The following is an 18,779-nucleotide window of genomic DNA, read 5'->3' as shown; positions in this document are numbered from 1 at the left end:
CCTTCCATGAGACATATTCATTTTATGATCCTTATGAAAACTGTTACCAGTGCGATTCTCACTGGGGAGGGGCACTGTGAACGGTGCACTTGCAGAGGAAGGCCAGTAGGGGGAAACATGAGTGCTATAGTGCTAAAAGTACTTCAGTTCGAAAAGTGAAGGGTAGTTACTTCTTTGGCAGTATCTTATACTGAAGATAAGGTGAACACTCCATAAATATTGATTTCAGAACATTTTTATTCCATCAGAAATGACTGGTTTGGATTATAAATCTCTTCTGGGGGCTGTCTGGGTTTGAATTCTGGCCCTCACTAGCTTTGTGTCCTTGTGCTTGTTGCTATCTATATCTGTTTTCTTGTATGTAAAATGGGGTGATGACAACCTCACCTCTTAAGATTGTTTTGAGGATTAATTGAGTTAATATATCTAAAGCACTCAGTGCATGGTACATACTAAATGCTTAATTATCAATGCTAGCTGTCAATATTATTATTGTTATTATGTTCCTGCTTTGCTTACAGTTAACTGGAGTAGTAACTTTAAAAAATACCCTTTCTAGCAATGAAAGTAGTGATTTCATTTCTTAGTATATTTGATGAACTATAAAAATAAATCAAGATGATATAAATCAAGGGAGATCATTTAATTAGGAGTAATTGTAGTCTTGAAAGACTGATTACTGGGTAGGAGAGTAGGAATCATGACATCACAGTTGAGATACTTAAAAATACAAAAATGCTAAAAAGAAGGATAAACCACAGTTAAAGAGAGGTATTTCATAACCAGGAAGAAATGGAACAATGCCAAGTATTGATCATATGTAAGTCAGAGCGAGCATACAAGAGGGAAGCTCAGAAGTCCAGTACGTACAAACTTGGCCCAGGGAATATGTCATGGACAGGGGCCTGTTAGGTGCTCTGCTTCAGTGTGGAAAGCTTGGGAGGGTTGGGGGAGAGTTGTAGGCAGAGGTCAAGGGTGAGTACTGCTTTGGTGCAGATTCCTGATATCAGGAACAGAGCCCACCCCCTAGGCCTCCCAACTCTTCCCTCTCTCCTCCTCTCTCTTTCTCTCCCTTGTTAGGACTACTGAACTCATAATGAAAACCATTGAATGACAATAATCCAAGGGCTTGCCATCATTAAGAGAATATGGGTTACCTTTTTAGTGGGGGTGGAGGCAGTGATTGAAGATGGCTTAAAGACATTTGCTGTATGCTTACTGAAAATGGGAGGGTGGGGGTTGAGGGGTTTGATTCTGATAGGATGGTTTTCCAGAGAGCATCCCATGCAGTATCTCTAGTTTTGTCTCCTTGCTCTGTTACTTGTATCAGCAAAAAGTCTTTCATTTCAGTTTGTTTACTAGACCCAAAATGATTTGCTGTCTTCTTCTGTTTATGTCACCCTCCAGATCTGTTTAAAAATCATTGGAGATCCCAGACCCTGTGTTAAATTTCCTTTGTATCTTCTCTGGGGCTTGACAAGATCATTAACTTCAATTAATTTGTGCTTTCTTATTCCTAGTTTACACAGATAGGTCTACCAGTTCATCTCTGTATTTCTTGCACTTTGGCTCAATTGTGTGATCCTTTCTTTTTCAAATGCCCCCCTTTATCACTGATCCAGGTGTGGTATGGAACAAACCCCCACCCCACCTCCATTATTGTAATTGTCTTATAATGGCTAGTACTCTTGATATAATGTGTTAATCTTCTGTCCTAACTTGGGGTTTTTAATAGAATTTTCCTATGTAAATGAAAGGATCTTGCTGAAGTAATGATTTAGAAGCCAAATTCTTCATTCAGAACTCATTATGTTCCCTCCTTTTTTTTCTTTCTCTCTTCTTTTAAGCATGACTTTCTGGTCTGTCTTCATTTTTGTTAAAGTATTGATTATCTGTTACACCAGTTGAAGACATTTTACTGGCTTCTTTGTGACTTATTATAGGTAACATGGATGACAGAATCCATTAACAGCCTTTGGCCATCTAATTTGCATCGAAGTATATCAGTGCTATGCCTGTAGGAATTTAATGTAACCTTTAACCATTTTGAGATTTTTGACTTCTGTTGACACAGAACAGTAGCTGTGACTTTATGGTACTACAGCTCTTTCTCCTATTCTGAACCACTGTGAGGATTCTTTACATTTTTTTGATGACATTGAAAATTATGCCCTAGACTAGGACTCACCATGTTTAACCCCAAATGCTGTCCTCCTACCCAAATCTACCCATCTCTTAATAGATCCTAAATTAAGGCCCAGCTGCTGAGGAGTGTGCTCTATTTTCCAGTATTTTAGCAACGAAGGGTAATTCAATCAATAGAATAAAACCCAAGAGATGTTTAATTTGTTCAAGATGTTTAGCTGGACTTGAATTTTGCATACACATGCGGTTCTTTTACATACACATGGACAACAATAGAACACACATTGCACATAACTTTATATCATCATTAGGTGGTAGAAATGAAATTGAAAACGAGAAGCAGCAGTGAATAAATAGGTATTTCTTGTGCTGAAAGATAATAAATGAGGGGGCTCTTTTAACATGCAGAAACTCTAACAGATTCTGAGTAGCCAGGGTACCTAGATGACACAGTGGTGAGGAGAAAAGGCATCAGCTCCTGTTAATGGGGGGCAGGGTGAGGAATCAAATGATAAGAGAAAGCAAACTAGTCCTTAGGCTGAAATCTAAATATGTTACCTCACTGAGTTGGCCAAACCCCAGGCTGAAGAATACCTGGTCACCTTGAAAAAGATTTTGCCTCTTACTTTGCTGATGATTGGTCAAACCTTAGACATAATTCTCTGTGATCTAAATGTTCAAGTGATTATTTTAGGGAAAAATGTAGCTACAGGAACATGCATGTATTTCTTCACTCTGATGTTATAGAAAATAGTGGAAGGAGGAAGATGAAAAGAGGGAGGTCAGGGAGTGGATAAAACAGATGTAACAAGAGAAAAAGAAAAGGACTCTAACATTAATGGGGGTAGTGTGGACATAGTGAGTCGATTCATGTTGTTTCAAACCTACATATTTCTTAGTACTTTTTGAAAACTGTTCTAATAGATGCATTTCACTATGACGTTTGACCCCATTGAACAGTGATAAATGCTTGAATTCTTCACTTTCTGATAGGAATTCAGAGATTGCTCTTTTGGCGGTTGTATTAATAACCAGTTATCACAGTGGAATAGATTGAATGTGCATTGGTAAGGTAGTGTCAAACTGGTCATCACCCCATCCAGTGATTCATTGGTAGACTCTGAGGCACAATAGAAGGACCGGTGAATGCACTGTTTTGCAAACACAGATCTCTCTTCCCAGCTAGGGGAGAAAAATCAATATGAGTTACAATTTATGGCATCCCAGACAAGAGCAGTCTATCTTCTATTGCATTCATTTGGTTCAGACCTACAGAGTGGTCAGTGGAGTCAGTATGTGCAGACATCCCTGCATGTTTTTGGATAACAAGATCTTGGACTTTATCTTAAGGTTTGCTTTTCCAATTGACATCAGTTTTATTTGGCTAAATATCTTTGATATGTATTATATCATAAAGTCCTGTCTCTTTACAGACGGAAGGGATATCATTACCAAATTAAATGTGAAATAGTAAAGCAATTGATGAGAGGGCGGAAGATGTTTCTCAACTAAGATATAAAGTGAAATGGTTGACAAAATGGGAAAATATCTGGGGGGTTAAATGAACTACAAAAATGTGAAGTCTTTTTGAAAGACTTTTTATTTTTGCAAAACTAAGCAAAGCCAAAACAGTAACTTTTTTGGACCAGGCACCTTACCCCAGAACTTTCCCAGCTGTTACAAAAGACTAAAGAAAAGGAAAGAAAAGCTGCGGGGCCCTTTGTGCTTCCAGAAAGCATGTAACCCAGGTTTATGACTCAAAGCACCCTACTCTCTTTTATTTGCTTCCATTGTTCTTCATTGTGTGCCCTTGAATGAATCAGCTGACTGTGTTGTCTTGATTTTCTTACAGAGATATCTTCTTTTTCTCAAGAGTATATACTTAGCATATTTGAGGAGACTTTAGTTACCATAACTAATAAGATGTTGATATGTTAGATTGGGTTTGTTCTGAGAAAGTTTTTGTTGAATGTAAGCTCCTCAAGGGTAAAGGCCATTTCTTGTTCATTCTTGGAACTTGCGGACCTGGCACATGGCACAATTCCCTGGGGCCATGGTAGGCCCTCCAGAAATGCTTATTTCGCTGAACCGAATTGTGGTGTTATTTTGCCTTTTCATGACAATATAGAATTACATGAATTTTTTCCTCAGAATTTCATATTCATTTTAGTATTTGCTTCCTAGATTTTTGTAAACAGCGAATACCAGCATCCTTTTTCTCAGATAAGTGACTTGATATAGGAGACTCAACCAATTGTTTGTATGGTAGAAAATTAGAACCTATGTTTTTTAAAAAAATCATGTCCAGACCTTCTAAAGGACGCTACTTTTCTATTGATAGGCTCTTTCCCTAATCTCCTAATGTAAATTCCATTTCTTTTCCTTTGCTTTCATACCACTCCTGTTTATTTCTCTCCTGTAGCTCATCTCTAGTTTTCCATGAAAATAGCAAGATTTTTTCCTTTCCTGATATGTATGATGCCAATGCTCAATAATGAATTCCCTCTTTTCCAAGTGATACTAGACTTCTAAGCATAACGGGCTTTGGAAGACGTAAAGCCAAAAGAGGCAGAAAATAGCAATGAGTATGTGCTTAGATTGTCATCCTGTACACTATTCTCTAATCAGTTTTCAATGTAATATCTCACATGTGGAATAAGCTGAGATTTTTAGCTGGTATCATTACAAAGTGTGTTTTGTTTTGTATTTAGCATCAATTCAGGCAACTTTTTGTCATCCGGTGGCTAATTATCTCATTGTTGACTTATCCAAGCTTCTTTTCCTCCTGTTTCATCTTCCTTTTATTTGATTTTTTTAATTATTATTATGTTATGTTAATCACCATACATTACATCATTAGTTTTTGATGTAGTGTTCCATGATTCATTGTTTGCGTATAACACCCAGTGCTCCATGCAGAACGTGCCCTCCTTAATACCCATCACCAGGTTAACCCATCCCCCCACCCCCCTCCCCTCTAGAACCCTCAGTTTGTTTTTCAGAGATTTATTTATTTATTTATTTGACAGAGAGAGACACAGTGAGAGAGGGAACACAAGCAGGGGGAGTGGGAGAGGGAGAAGCAGGCTTCCCGCTGAGCAGGGAGCCCAATGTGGTGCTCGATCCCAGGACCCTGGGATCATGACCTGAGCCGAAGGCAGACGCTTAACGACTGAGCCACCCAGGCGCCCCCTCCTTTTATTTGATTTTTAAATGGAAAGTCCCAGTGGACAAGGGAAGAAAGACTTGAAAGTGATGGTCTTTCATTTATTCCAAAATTGTTACCTATTTGCTTATACAGAAGTTGGTGGATAAGAAGTTTTAAAAGAGTTGGCCAAAATTAGATGTTGGAATTGATTTTGGATTTATCAGCAGCATTTCTTTTTTTTAGCATAAAAGATGGCAAGTTGGCTGTGTATTAAATCAGAGAATCATTAGACTATGAACTCCTGGAGGGTGGGGTTTTTCGCTTATATCCGTTGTTAAACTCCTAGCCCATAATAGGTGCTCATTAACTGCTATGGAACAACTGTCTGACTAGAGCTAGAAGGGAGCTTAGAGATGCGGAAACCAACACCCAGGAAATTTAAGGGCATTCTCATTAGTAGCAGAAGCAGGACTGGTCCCAGGTCTCCTTACCTTCCGTCCACTGTGCCTTCCACCACACCACATTGCCAGAGGCAATGGCAGAGCTAGCTGTGTGGAGCCCCACAGCCAAGCTGGAGACTGCGCCCAGGGACAGGAAATCGGAGGCAGCTGGGGTGAGATGGGTGTCTTGCCAAATTTGCAAATGTTGGTTGTCAGCAAACCAGAGCTACAGAACTGTTTTCGAAAATTTCCAGTTAAAGTGGAATTTCAAAACCATGAACTGCCACCAGGTCAGTGAAGTTGACTTTATGGTAAGCCAGGGTTTTGCACAGCTGGTAGAGCAGACGGGTAATGGTGGCTCAGGCTGAGGACTTCCGTCAGGCTGGATTGCTTCTGACCACAAGTGCCTAAAATCATCCACTCCCAGAGATTGTTCTCTTCGTCATTTCTCAGGATAAAAACTCATTTTTTCTCTAAGGACTTCTGACTCACAAAATAACTTCTAGAGAGACGTTGATCCATTTCATATCTCTGTAGGCTCTGACTGAGAATTCGTGAAGTAAGCAAGAGGGTGTAGGAGTGATTGCTCAATGATAAATAATGACTTACACAGACGAATTATATTTTTATTCCTTCAGAGGCAATAAGCATATCTAAAATGCAGTAAGTTGTCCAGGTGAGTTTATTAAGTTTTGAGAGAAAAGAAATAGATGAAGAACAGATGAGAATCTTGGATGAAGGCCTAGACCTTGATCATGGAGAATTTTATTTATCTTTTGATATTTAGAGTGGATAATAGCAAAGCAAAATTCGTAAGGAGGATCATTTTCCAGAAGAAAATGTAGCACTGATTTCTTATGTAGTACTTGAGAAAATATCTCCCAGAGAGGAGTCCAGTAAATGGGCCAAATGTAATAAATAAGCTTGAAGCTGGGTGACCTCTCAGATCTAATAAGATGAGGGCATGATGTTAAATAATCTGGGGGTTGGCTAGTATTTATGGACATACTGTCCCTAGCAGATCTGGCATTAGTTAACTACTTGCGAGGTTCTTTAGCAAAGAGGTAATTGAAGGATGCATTGACAAGCAGATTTTATAGTTGACCTGTTTGGGCCAAATGGCTTCTAATTGTCCTGTGACTCCTTAGGTCCTAACGTGCGGTAACATTAGCCCCATCCCCTTAACCACCCTTACTTTTCTTTTCTGGTGAACATAGAAACTTTATTGTTTATGGAATTCACCACATGATAAACATAATCAATAGGACCATAACCACATAAGAAATTGCTTTTCTAGTTGGTCCAAAATGCAGTGAAATGATTCATCCTAGATCTCTTCTTTATGATGACTTGATTGGGTATTGATCTAGTTCCTGGTTCCACAGGGTTTTGGACTCTCTATAACCCCAGGCTCTAATTTGGCTGTGTGGACCCTAGATGGCCCTGCTAATCTCCAGCTCTGGCATGGACCCTTCTTTGCACTTGGGAAGACTTTCATGACATTGGGACCATCCTTTTCAGTCTTGAAAGATGGTATCTTCTTCTACCAGGTGTATAATGAGAAATTAATGAAGATAAATCTCCCAAGTACAGTGACCTTTGAAGAAGAATAGTGTTTTGCAAATAAAAATATGTTCCCCCCCAAAAAATGTTTCCTGCAGACTAATGTATTTTAAATAATTATATTCAAATTAATTTACAATATAAGCCTTACAGCCTTCTCTATGCAACATTTAAAAATATTAATTTTCCAAACAGCAGCTTCTGAAATATTTGTATTTGTGTGGTAAATTACAGTTTCTATAATCTTTTCTCACTTGTGACTTTGATTCTGACTAGTATATCTGCTCCCCCTCTGTGTTTCTACAAACACAAACTTCTATACTATGATTCCTTGTCTTATAATTCTGTGTGTATTTATTTATCATTTTCCCCACCAGATGGAAAGCTACTTGAAGGCAGGGGTTATGTCTTGTGTTTGTATCTCTATAACCTAGCTAGCACAATGCCATTTGCGTTATATATTATGTAGATAGGTGCTGGGCTATATTATATTCGGTGGAAAATGAGGTTCTTCACACTTTTAAGATTTTAAATATTCATTTGGATTTGGTGCTGCCCAAATTCGAATTGATTAAAATCTAAGTTTTGGTCTCTTTAGTTGCTGTTGATTTCTTGGAGAAAATGATTGCAAGTAGAATGAGCTTGTGCTGTGTGCTCCCTGTGGTAAACCTTTGATTATATTTCTGCAAATGTGGCCTGTTAGTTTAAATTGCTCTGGTTGCAGTGGAAAAGGAAATAGTTATTCTTCACTATTGTTGGGGGAAAAATTTAATTTGCTTCAAACCAGAATTGTTTTACTTTAGAATTTGTATGGATTATGGGTCCAAACATACATACAGTAAAACATAGACTTAAGGTAATTAAAAACGCCTGTGGTTATTTGGGTTTGGCCTTTAAAAAAAATTTTTTTTTTGGCTTCTTATCCAGTCTTTTTACCTCTCAATTTATTTTTTTTTCTTATTACTCATGTAATACAGCCTCACTGTGGAAAAAAAAAATTAACATATAGAAATCAGATTCTTTCTGTCTCTCACTTCCCCTGTCTCTGGAATATTGTTCTTGCCTTTAGCCTGGCTTTCCCCGTGGCTGCAAGATGGCTGCTGCAGTTCTAGCTAGCACATCCAGACCGTATAATACCCAGAGGTGAAAAGAAGACATGCTTGCTGTTTCTCCTCCTTAGAAATAAACAGTGCTTTCTCTAATGTTCCCCCTTCATGTCTGCCAACATTCCTCTCCTATCCTATTGCTCCTCATAATCTCATGCCTTCCTGAACAGTGCTTCCTAAACCAATAACCGGCAAGAATGATAAAATTACCATGATTGGCTTCAGGGATTGGCAGACTTTTTTGTAAACGGCTAGATAGTAAATATGTTAGGTTTTGCAGTCCATTTGTTCTCTGTCGCAACTGTTCAGCTCTTCTATTGTAACAGCAATAGACAAAAAGTAAATAAATGGGTACTGACTGTGTTTCAATAAAAAAATTTACAGAAACAGGTGGCAGGCCCATGGGCCATAGATGGCCAGCTCCTGGAGCTGTTAGAGCAGTGACCCTGAAACATTAGCATACATCAGAATCATCTGGGAGCTTTTAAAATATAAGGTCGCCCCATCCAGAGTTTCTGATTCAGCAGAGTTGGGGTAGAGTGAGGGAATTTGCATTTCTAACAAGTTCCCAGTTGATACTGGGTTTAAGATCAAGCTGATGCTGGTTCAAAAACCTCACTTTCAGAACCAATGGCTTCGACCAGGGTTTTGGTACCTCTTTATTGTGTGTGTGGGAGTTATCCTGTGCATGATAGGATGTTTAGCAGCGTGTGTGTGGGAGTTATCCTGTGCATGATAGGATGTTTAGCAGCATCCCTGGCCTCTACTCACCAGGTGCCAGTAGGCACCCTGCCCCTTTAGTATGAAGACCAGAAATGTCTGAAACATTGCCACATGTTCCCTAGGGGGCAAAATCTCTGATTCTCCATCCCCCTTAGACTTAGACTATTCAGATCTATCTCCTGGATCTGGGAATAGGTTCACATTTGGGGCAGAGTGTCACCATTCTGTGAGGAAAGAAGCGAGAGAAATGATGGCTGGACAGGCAGCTAGGAGTGTGTACTGCTGATGACATCATAGCTCCTTGGAAAAAAGACCACACTGGCCAAAATATTTCAGAAAACGAAGCAAGAATACCCACCTTCTAAGGTTTTCTTGAGCATAGAATCTAATTGCATAATTGAAGGAACTTCATGGAGAGCCTGGCAATAAATACAGAGAGGTGGACAAATATTTAATGAGCAAAACATCCCATTAAGTAAAGCTGTAGTTAAAGGTGACATCTGCATTTGGTTCTTATAGGATGTTTTTCATGCAAAGTCTGTGAAAGAGTTAATGTTATGTTTATAAAATTTTGTTGGCCTTTAAAAAGGAACATTTACATAATTTGTTTTCTATTTTAGATAGTTAAAATGTGAAAAATCTGGCTTTGGTAAATGTATGGGCCTTTTGTTTAGGAAATCTTTACTCTTGGATACTATTTGGACCAGAACTTTGGCTATTTATATAGGTAACAAAGCCACGGTGGAACCCCGTGTGGTTACTGAGCCATTCCTTAGCCTCTCCAGCTCTGCTCTGTGTCAGAGGGTTGCAGGCTGCATCTCTCAGGAACCATGTCAATCGGGAGGCCCTGGTAGGAGACCTGAAGGCGGCAGGAATTTTGATGTTAATGTTCCTCCCTGTCCTCATCTGCTTTGGGCAGCATCTCATGTGGGGCTGCATTTTCTCCAGGGCTCCAGCTCCCTCTGAACAAGTCTGCCATTGTTCTGTCTGGTGATTCCAGGTCCCTGGGCTCTGATACCTCTGTCTTTTCCCATCATCCCTCCAGTGTGTGAGGTGGTAGTAGCTTCCTGCTGTTGCTAATTGCTAGGTTACATCAGTCATCACCCACCCCCTGCCTGGCTTCTCAGCCCTCCATACCCATTAAACCCTACTTTAAGATACCTGAATTAAAAATATTCAAAGTGGTTTCTGTTTTCTTGATTAAACTCATACTGATACAAAGCCCAGCCCTAACTGTCTCGTCATATACCTAAAAATCTTTTATCTCCTCAGGAGATTTTGTTGTTCTTAAAAAAAAAGTACAAATTATGCATCTATTGAAATTGTCAGTGATAACGCATATACTAAGGTGTAGTCTTGATAGCTGTTAGCTTCAGATTTTTATAAATAGAAAAGGAAGTTAAAAATTTGGTAAATTATTTCACAGGGGGACCTGTTATTATAGCCTAGAGACAAAGAACACTGGTTTTGAAGTTGAACTACCCAGGTTTAAGTGGGCCCTTCTATTTACTAGCATTTTGGCTTTAAGCAAATGATCTAGTTTCTCAGTATCAGTTTTCTTGTCCATAAGTTGGTGAAAATAATCGTACATTTTTGGTCTCAAAGGGACTGTTGAGAGGAGTAAGTGAATATTACATCCAAAATGCTTATAATAAGCACCCAGTAAATATTAACCATCATCATCACTATTTTTTTGATACTTACCCTAGCCATAACTGATTGAGTCAGCCTTTCACTATGGAGAGGAACTACAGGCCCTAAATAAGTTTCTACATGGAATAAGGATGAAAATGTATCCCAAAGGGAAAGCCCATTTGAATATATGCTTTCTGAAGTACTTCTTTTTTCCTCCTCATTTGTTTACCATGAGTGCGTCTGCTTTAAAATATATATAAATTAACACACATACCCATACCTTAATATCTCATAATAGAGGTTATCACTTTAAAAAAAGCTTTTGTGAATGTCAGGATTTCAATCTTAAGAAGAGTAAGAAAAATTCTCTCGATTCCATGGGTTTAATGGGCCTCCGGCAGGTACTGGCTCAGCGTGCTTATCGTACAGTGTCCGGAAGCACTTTGAATAAAAGCTATGGCATTAGGTTGTTCCCGACGGATATATCCTTGGCAATGGGCATTTTAATCAAGGGATGTAAGCAGCGGGCTTCTAGAAGAGCAGTAGCTAATTCATTGAAGTTACGTGGTAACCACGAATTATGCAGACACGGACCTAACAGTGGAATAGATGGAAGGAATGGGAGGGAGGATCAGTTGAAACTTGTACAGGATGTGTTACGTTGTGTTTCGTTTTTATTTGTTTTTTGGAAGAAGAGAGCAGTCTTCTGAGAGATATGGAAAAAAAAAGTCAGGAAATACTAATCCTGACATGTTAATTGTTAAAATAGTTGTTAAAAAACAAAAGGTCTTCTATTTAACATTTCAACTTTTCTGTGGGTGGCAGTGCTATTCATTCGTTATTCCTAAATTTCTTAGATCCAAGAAGTTGGAAACATTTGACGTGAGATGTGGAAATTTGTTTTATTTGTCACTTATGTCGTGCTAAGTTCCTAAAAATAGTTTGGGTTGCCTGTTAGATTTGTCAAGTAACTTGCCCTAAAGTAAAATTGAAGTAATAACAAAGGGCGAAAAGCAACATTTACTTCATTCACTTAAGATTGCACATATTATTTATGAATTTTAACATTAATTGCTATTGTGTAGATTTGAAGACAGATTTTTATTGGGATTCATTTTAGAGCTGAAAATTATCCTATAAGTGTTGGAGCTGGATACTGATATGGTATGACATAGAGGGTGATGTAGGACCCAACCTGCCTTAAAATACCTTATTATTCCAGCTTTGGATGCTTACAGTTTTTATCATTCAAGTTATTTGTTTCATTTCAACACTTGTCTTGAAAAGGCCTTGTAACATGGCAACCTGGGGAATGTGTCCCAGAAAAACCGCTGTGAACGCATTTGCCCACAATTCAAGTGGACTGGCCTGGTGTCCTTAACCAGTTAGTTAGCTGTGTCATCTGTCAACAGTTGAAGATTGGTAACTCTGATACATTGGGGTGAGTTGGGTCAGTGAGATCTGGTAGGATGGATTGGCGGAGGAGGGAATCTCAAAGAGAGCTTTGTGAGGGTTAGGGTGTTTTAAGTGAAGGAAATCATATGTCTCTTGCTTCGAGGCAGCAGGTAGGTTTTCTTGACTGCTAGAAATTCCAGATCTGTGAAATAATAATGGATGTGGGCCATTAAGTATGATGGAGGTGGTGAAAGGGGAATATTAAAATTATACTTGTGAACCTTTTTTGAGGTCAGAGACTCCAATGGGACTCTGAAAGCTTTGGGCTCTTTCCTCTAGAAAAATACATAAAATCACCCAAAATGTTACTTTTAGTTTCAGGGAACTTTCTTTTTTTTTTCTTTTTTAAGATTTTATTTATTTGACAGAGAGAGACACAGCGAGAGAGGGAACACAAGCAGGGGGAGTGGGAGAGGGAGAAGCAGGCCTCCCGCCGAGCAGAGAGCCCAATGTGGGGCTCGATCCCAGGACCCTGGGATCATGACCTGAGCTGAAGGCAGACGCTTAACAACTGAGCCACCCAGGCACCCCTCAGGGGACTTTCTGACCTCCGAAGTCTATTCTTGGGCTTAGGTTATACCTCTAGGTTAAAGGAAAAGTTAGGGTTTTTAGAAACATGTCAGGTTTTATAATTTCATTATTCATTTGCGAAGCAATTGGGAGCCACTGTAGTTTTCTGACTATGGGATTGGTATGGTCATACTAATTCTTACATTTCTTATAGAATACTTACAGAATTCTATCATGTAGAATATAGTAGCTGATGCAAGGTGCAATAAACTTAGAATTATTTAACTGAAAAAAGAGTAAGAATTTCAAATATTTAGTAAGGGAAACAAAAAAATACATTAAATATAGTTTTATTTCAGAATAAGAGGTGTTCTTATTGGAAGCTTTGACTTAGTCAAAACAATCAAGAAGGTTTGTTAGCAATTTATTTGTAATTTTTTTTTTTTACCTGAGAGATTATTCTAGGTTTTTTGTTTGTTTTATTTCTTTCATTCTACATAAATCAGAACATGATTCATTAGAGCCAGATATTTTGCTTTATATGACTGTTTGTAGACATACAATCCGTCATACTTCGTTTAGACAATCTTGACATGTCTGCAAAATAGTCAATATAGATTATCCTTAAAAATCAGCAACAGAAGCAAAGTTATTAATGTTTTTTGGAGCTATTTAAGTAGGATGTTTTTGTTTCCATCAAACATAATTTATTCTTTTTTTTTTTTTGATGTCTGATCTTATTTATTTGTCACTCTTAGAAAATCTCATTTTTGACTGGACTCAGAGGTAGAAGCTCTCAGAGAGGACAGCCTCCGTCTTTTGGCAATCTGTTCCTGGTGTTTTTCTCTGGCCTCCTTCATTCTCTTGGCGAAAAGTTTAGCATATTCTGCAGCCTCTTCCTTATTTTTCTTAGTGCACTGTTTCTTCAAGGCAATAAACCAACATTTGTGCTGGAGGACACGTGGAGTAACAGACGCTGAATCTTAGGCACTTTGGTTCTAGGTTTCTTACCTTCTTTGTTTAGGGGCTTTCTCACAACATACTGGCGGACATCAGCTTCTTTAGAGAGACTGAAAAGTTTGCAGATTCTGCTTGCTCTTTTGGGCCCCGGGCGACGAGGCACAGTAGTATCAGTGAGTCCAGGAATATCCTTCTCCCCCTTTTTTACAATGACCAAGTTGAGAACACTGAGATTGGCATCCACAATGCAATCCCGAACAGATTTGCGCTTTCTCTCTCCAGTCCTCCTTGGTCTGTAGCAGGAATGCCCCTTACTCAGCAGCAGGTGGACACGGCCATGGGTCAAGACACCCTGCTTCATGGGGAAGCCTTGTTTGTCATTGCCACCACTGATTCAGACCACATAACCCTTCCATTCTTCACCCAGAGCATCAGCAACAACTTCTGTGGCCATACGCTTCTCATAAAAGGTACGAAGTTTGCGTTCATCGTCCACTTCAATGATTTCTGGCAGCCAGCAGCTGGAAAAGAGATGTTCAGCTTCATGCTGGAGCAGCCTGCCGCCTCCGAGGCGTCACGAAAAAGAGAAACATAATTTATTCTTGATTGATGATGTTATTTTACTGTCTATTTACTAGTAAGTTATATTCCTAAAACCAGTATTATCAAGCAAACCAATCAGGGCAGGTTCAGGGCATGGCTGTATGATATTGCAAGCAGTTCTGTCTTTTTTGAAGGGTTTCAGACCCTTGGGTGCCAAGCTTACTGACTTCTAGCCCAACACAGCCAAAGGGAAGAGGAGTCACAGCATTGTTTTCATGTACTAGTGCTCATGAGTGTACTAGAGAGGAAAGTCTCGGTAGAGAGTCACCTGAACTCTAGAAACAGATTAGGAATATGAGGAAGCTGCAAATGATAAAAATTATTCCAAACTATTAGAAACATGCAGTTTCTAGTCATAGACAAATTCTTATTTCTCAGTGTTAGCAGTGACAGTAACAATACACTATTGCTTATTGCAAGGCTCTGTACTAATTTCTAAGAACACAAAAGAAGGATAAAACAAGTTCTTCATTTGTAAGGAAACTAATTGTTTAAATAGAGAAGAAGAACATATACCCCAAAGGTAAATTATGGTATAAGAGAGCATAGATTAAGTTTCAAAATGAATAGTATAGGTAATAAATAAATAAATGACAGAGGAATTCTGATCTAGGAGATCAGAACTGGACCAGGATGTCTTTTCAAGCTTCACAGAGGAAGTTCTCCTATTGGCTGCCCCATAGGTCTCTGCCATGCACCTTTACCTAATGTTTATCACAGTTTTGTGTTATTACTTGTATAGTTGTCTTTCTTGATCATTAGTGGCTAAATTGCTTAGGGTCAGGGCTGGTGTGTGTATTGTTGAACTCTGAATCTTTAGCACTGGGGCATAATACAGCGTAAATATATGTTGAATGAATGAGTCATGAATGCATAAATGAAGGCAAAGCTTATGTTTAATTTTGAGGGAAGGACACACATTTAAGTGGAGATTAAGAAGGATTTATAGGCAGAAGGAAGAGTATAGGTTAATGTATGTTAGTGGAGATACTCGAGGTGTCTGAGAAATGATGAGTGGACCAAATTATTTTTGATAAAAAGGCTGATATAGGAGAGTTAGTATAAGTTGAGATTAGGTAAGATAAACACTGGCAAGACTGGGGAGACTTTGAGTATTGTTACTAAATTATTCCATAGCATGGGCAAGACCTATAACTTCCACACATGTATTTCTTTTCTATAAAATGAGGAATAGAGCAGTTAGGAAATACAAGTATAGAAAATTATATTTAAAATTAAATTATGTGGTATGATATTTATTGTATTTATTATTGATTTATTGTATAATGTTGCATAAAATAAGCAAAGCATCTAAAATACGATCACATTCATGTAAACTTGTATACATATCTGTGTATGTGGAGCTAGTTTCAGAATTGTCTGAGAAGGTATTTCCTAAAATACTAATAATCACTCTCTCCGGCACAGTCTGAGTGATCTTTTCTCCTCTTTTTCAGTTTACCTGAACTCTGCGTCAGTGAACTAGAGGCGATTTGCGGAGGATAGTGGTGGTTGGAGTGGAGAGGAAGGAGTACATACAGGGAGATATTTTGAAGGCAGAACTGAAAGTCCTTGGTGACTTACTTAATATTTAAGTGGATAAAGGAGGAATTATGAGTTAAATATGATGCTGAGGTTTTGAGGCAGTTATTGTTAGTAGTAAACTTGGGAGGGATGTGCACCCTGCAAATAGGGACACTTTTTGTTGGAACATTGGCTTATTAATATCAATATCTGGAACTATTATATAAATATATGAAGCAGCAGCTAGAGTAGAAGTTAGTAGTGAATTATATCAGGTAAAGCAGAGATTAGAGTGTAAGCACAGGGCTGGTGGCTAAAATTGTGATTTTTCTATCTCAGAATTTAACATTCTTAAAAAAAAAACAAATGTCTTCTCAATTCTCATATATTCTTGAAGAAAATGGACAAGTATGGTTTGTACTCATTTTAGAGAGTGAGAAAGTAAGAGTTAGGGAAATAGAGGAACCTCTGGTCATATGCAGGTGCTTACTGAGTGGGAGAGAAAGGGTCTCCCTGTTGGTTGACTACCATGTTGCCTTGAATGGGAGGAAAAAAGTACATCACTGATACTCATGTATCCCATTGTGATTGGTCTTTTGGTTGTAACTCTCTTTTCTTTTTTAATCCAGATTTTAAAAAGGGATCTGTTTCCAAAAGCTGTGGTGGCCTATTTTTTAAGTTTAACTAATAACATAGATGAGATGCCATGAAGGATGGCTCAGAATAGAAAATACGGTTGTATAATTGAGACAAAAAGGGATATCCTGGAAATAACGTTATGTTTAGTAGTAAGTTTTAGAGCTTCTAATTATACTGGTCTTTTCCCTCTCCTAATTACTAATTTTAGAATATGTTTCTTTCAATTTAAGAGTTAGCCAGGCTTAAATTTGTCTGCTGAAACTATGTTAGAAACCACACTATTTCCAGTTCAGTTGAAATTATATGGTATTAAACCTGTATCTTTCCAGGTTCTATAGACTTTGGCAGAAATGTTGGGATTTAAAACATTAGTGCTTCAATGGCTTTTAGAGGATAAGACCCTTTTGTTGTTTGGGCCATACACACTTTACTGTTTCTGTTTCTGGGCTGTTCTGGAATGGAAATGGGATTTATTCATTTCCTTTAGATTAGAGTATGTTATTTATCTCCATTCTAAAGGTGGATTAGTAAACCAGATTCTGGATAGAAATCAAGAGAAGGGGCAGTTTTACATTTTAATCTCATAGCTCGAGTAAGTCATGAATTCTAAATGAAGAATAAACACCTTTATTTTCTCTGGGAAATAGCTTAAACACAGACTGAAATATTTGCTAATTGGTAGCCTATCTTAAAATAATCTGGTCCTTGGCCTTGAGCAGGAAATCTTTATACTTCATAAAGAGAAGTAGTTACTTTCAATATTGACCTGGCCCTAGATGGAAAGACTGGGCACTCTTTTTGGACACTGTAATCACAAAGCTCAAGTCTTTGATTTGATTGTTATGTCCTCACATAATTGATTTTCCAAAAGTTTCTAACCTATAACTTTTGCTTTTTTTTTCACATGGGTCTCTTCGTTGCTTTAGGAAAACATGATGTCATTAGCCCATGAAAACAGAGTCTTACCTCTGTGCCTTCACTGGCGTACATACCTTGCTTGGAATCACCTACAGTCTTCTTCAACACAACAAATTTAGGTTCTCCAACCTCCAGGGAGTCTCTCCTAACAACTCCAGCCTTCATTTTTTAAGCTCATCAAGATCATTTACAGGAAATACTTTGAAGTTTACTACTGAATTTAGTACTGTGTGATATTTTCCTTGGTTTAATAGATGCTAGTTTGATCTCAACTTAAACTTTTACACAGTGTTACCTTTAAGCTTTCAAATACAAGAATCTTCTTTCTGAGGGAAGGTATCAGGCGCATAGTAAATGATCAGCAGGTGCTTGGCATTAGTATTAAGGTGATATGGAGAAAATGTTTTGAAATGAGACTTATTGGATTGAGACCTAAACATTACTGATGTTACTTTAACTGAATTGAGACTGTTTTTATTGTGCTCCGCCTTGGATGAACCACTTAAATCAAATTTAGCAAGAAGTTGCACTTTTTTTTTTTTTTTAAGATTTTTTATTTATTTGACAGAGACAGCGAGAGAGGGAACACAAGCAGGGGGAGTGGGAGAAGGAGAAGCAGGCCTCCCGCTGAGCAGGGAGCCCGATGTGGGGCTCGATCCCAGGACTCTGAGATCATGACCTGAGCTGAAGGGAGATGCTTAATGAATGAGCCACCCAGGCGCCCCAGAAGTTGCACTTGTTAATTAGTCATAAGGCAGCCCAGTAGTACCCAGGACAGTCTTAAAAAAAAAAAAAAAAAGGTAAGTTAAATCAAAGTAGATTTCTCAGTAAGTCTCAAGCAGTCTGGATGAAAATATATATAAAATACTCCTACATTGCTAGACATGGGCCACAGATTTGACTTCTCTCTAGTCAGTACAAAATTGGAATCACATCCGTTTAAAAGATTCTTAATGTTTTAAAGAAACAGAGGACACTTCTTTTTCTTGTTTTAGTTTTTTGTGTGCTTGTTTATTTGTTGTTGTTTGGTTTTTCAATATCGGATTGACTTCCCTAATACTGAGAGGAATTTTTCTTCTGGGTCTGTATAAGGTGGACGTGGTGGGATGTAGTGAATAATCAGCCTTGATGAGAGTGGGAAGATATGGTCAAATTAGTTGATACATTCAAATCCAAAATTAAGTAGTTGATTAGGTGTGAATTTAAGAAGGCCAGTGGCTCACTTTTCCCAACTTGTTCATTTTTGCCAGTTCTTTGGTGCAGTAGAGATAGCCACTGGAAAAAAGATGAATTCATTCACTGATTGAATCCAGTGCCTTATGACTCATGAGTAATTGGGTGTAATTCTTATGACCACACAATGGTGGGTTGAAGCCTGATTTCCTAACTTTGGAAACTAATCTTTTTTTA

General features: G+C 38.3%; 1 protein-coding gene and 1 pseudogene across 3 annotated transcripts in view; one reads left to right on the top strand and one right to left on the bottom strand.

The window, feature by feature from the left end:
* Nucleotides 1–18,779, top strand: part of BBS9 (Bardet-Biedl syndrome 9) — a 448,772-nt gene that overhangs the window by 314,269 nt on the left and 115,724 nt on the right. The gene's annotated exons all lie outside the window — the stretch shown is intronic.
* On the bottom strand, nt 13,490–14,836 carry LOC116630882 (annotated as a pseudogene).

Source organism: Phoca vitulina, unplaced genomic scaffold (assembly GCF_004348235.1).
Source record: "Phoca vitulina isolate PV1807 unplaced genomic scaffold, GSC_HSeal_1.0 scaffold4, whole genome shotgun sequence".
NCBI classification, from domain to species: domain Eukaryota; kingdom Metazoa; phylum Chordata; class Mammalia; order Carnivora; family Phocidae; genus Phoca; species Phoca vitulina.
This window is presented reverse-complemented; position numbering and strand designations above follow the sequence as displayed.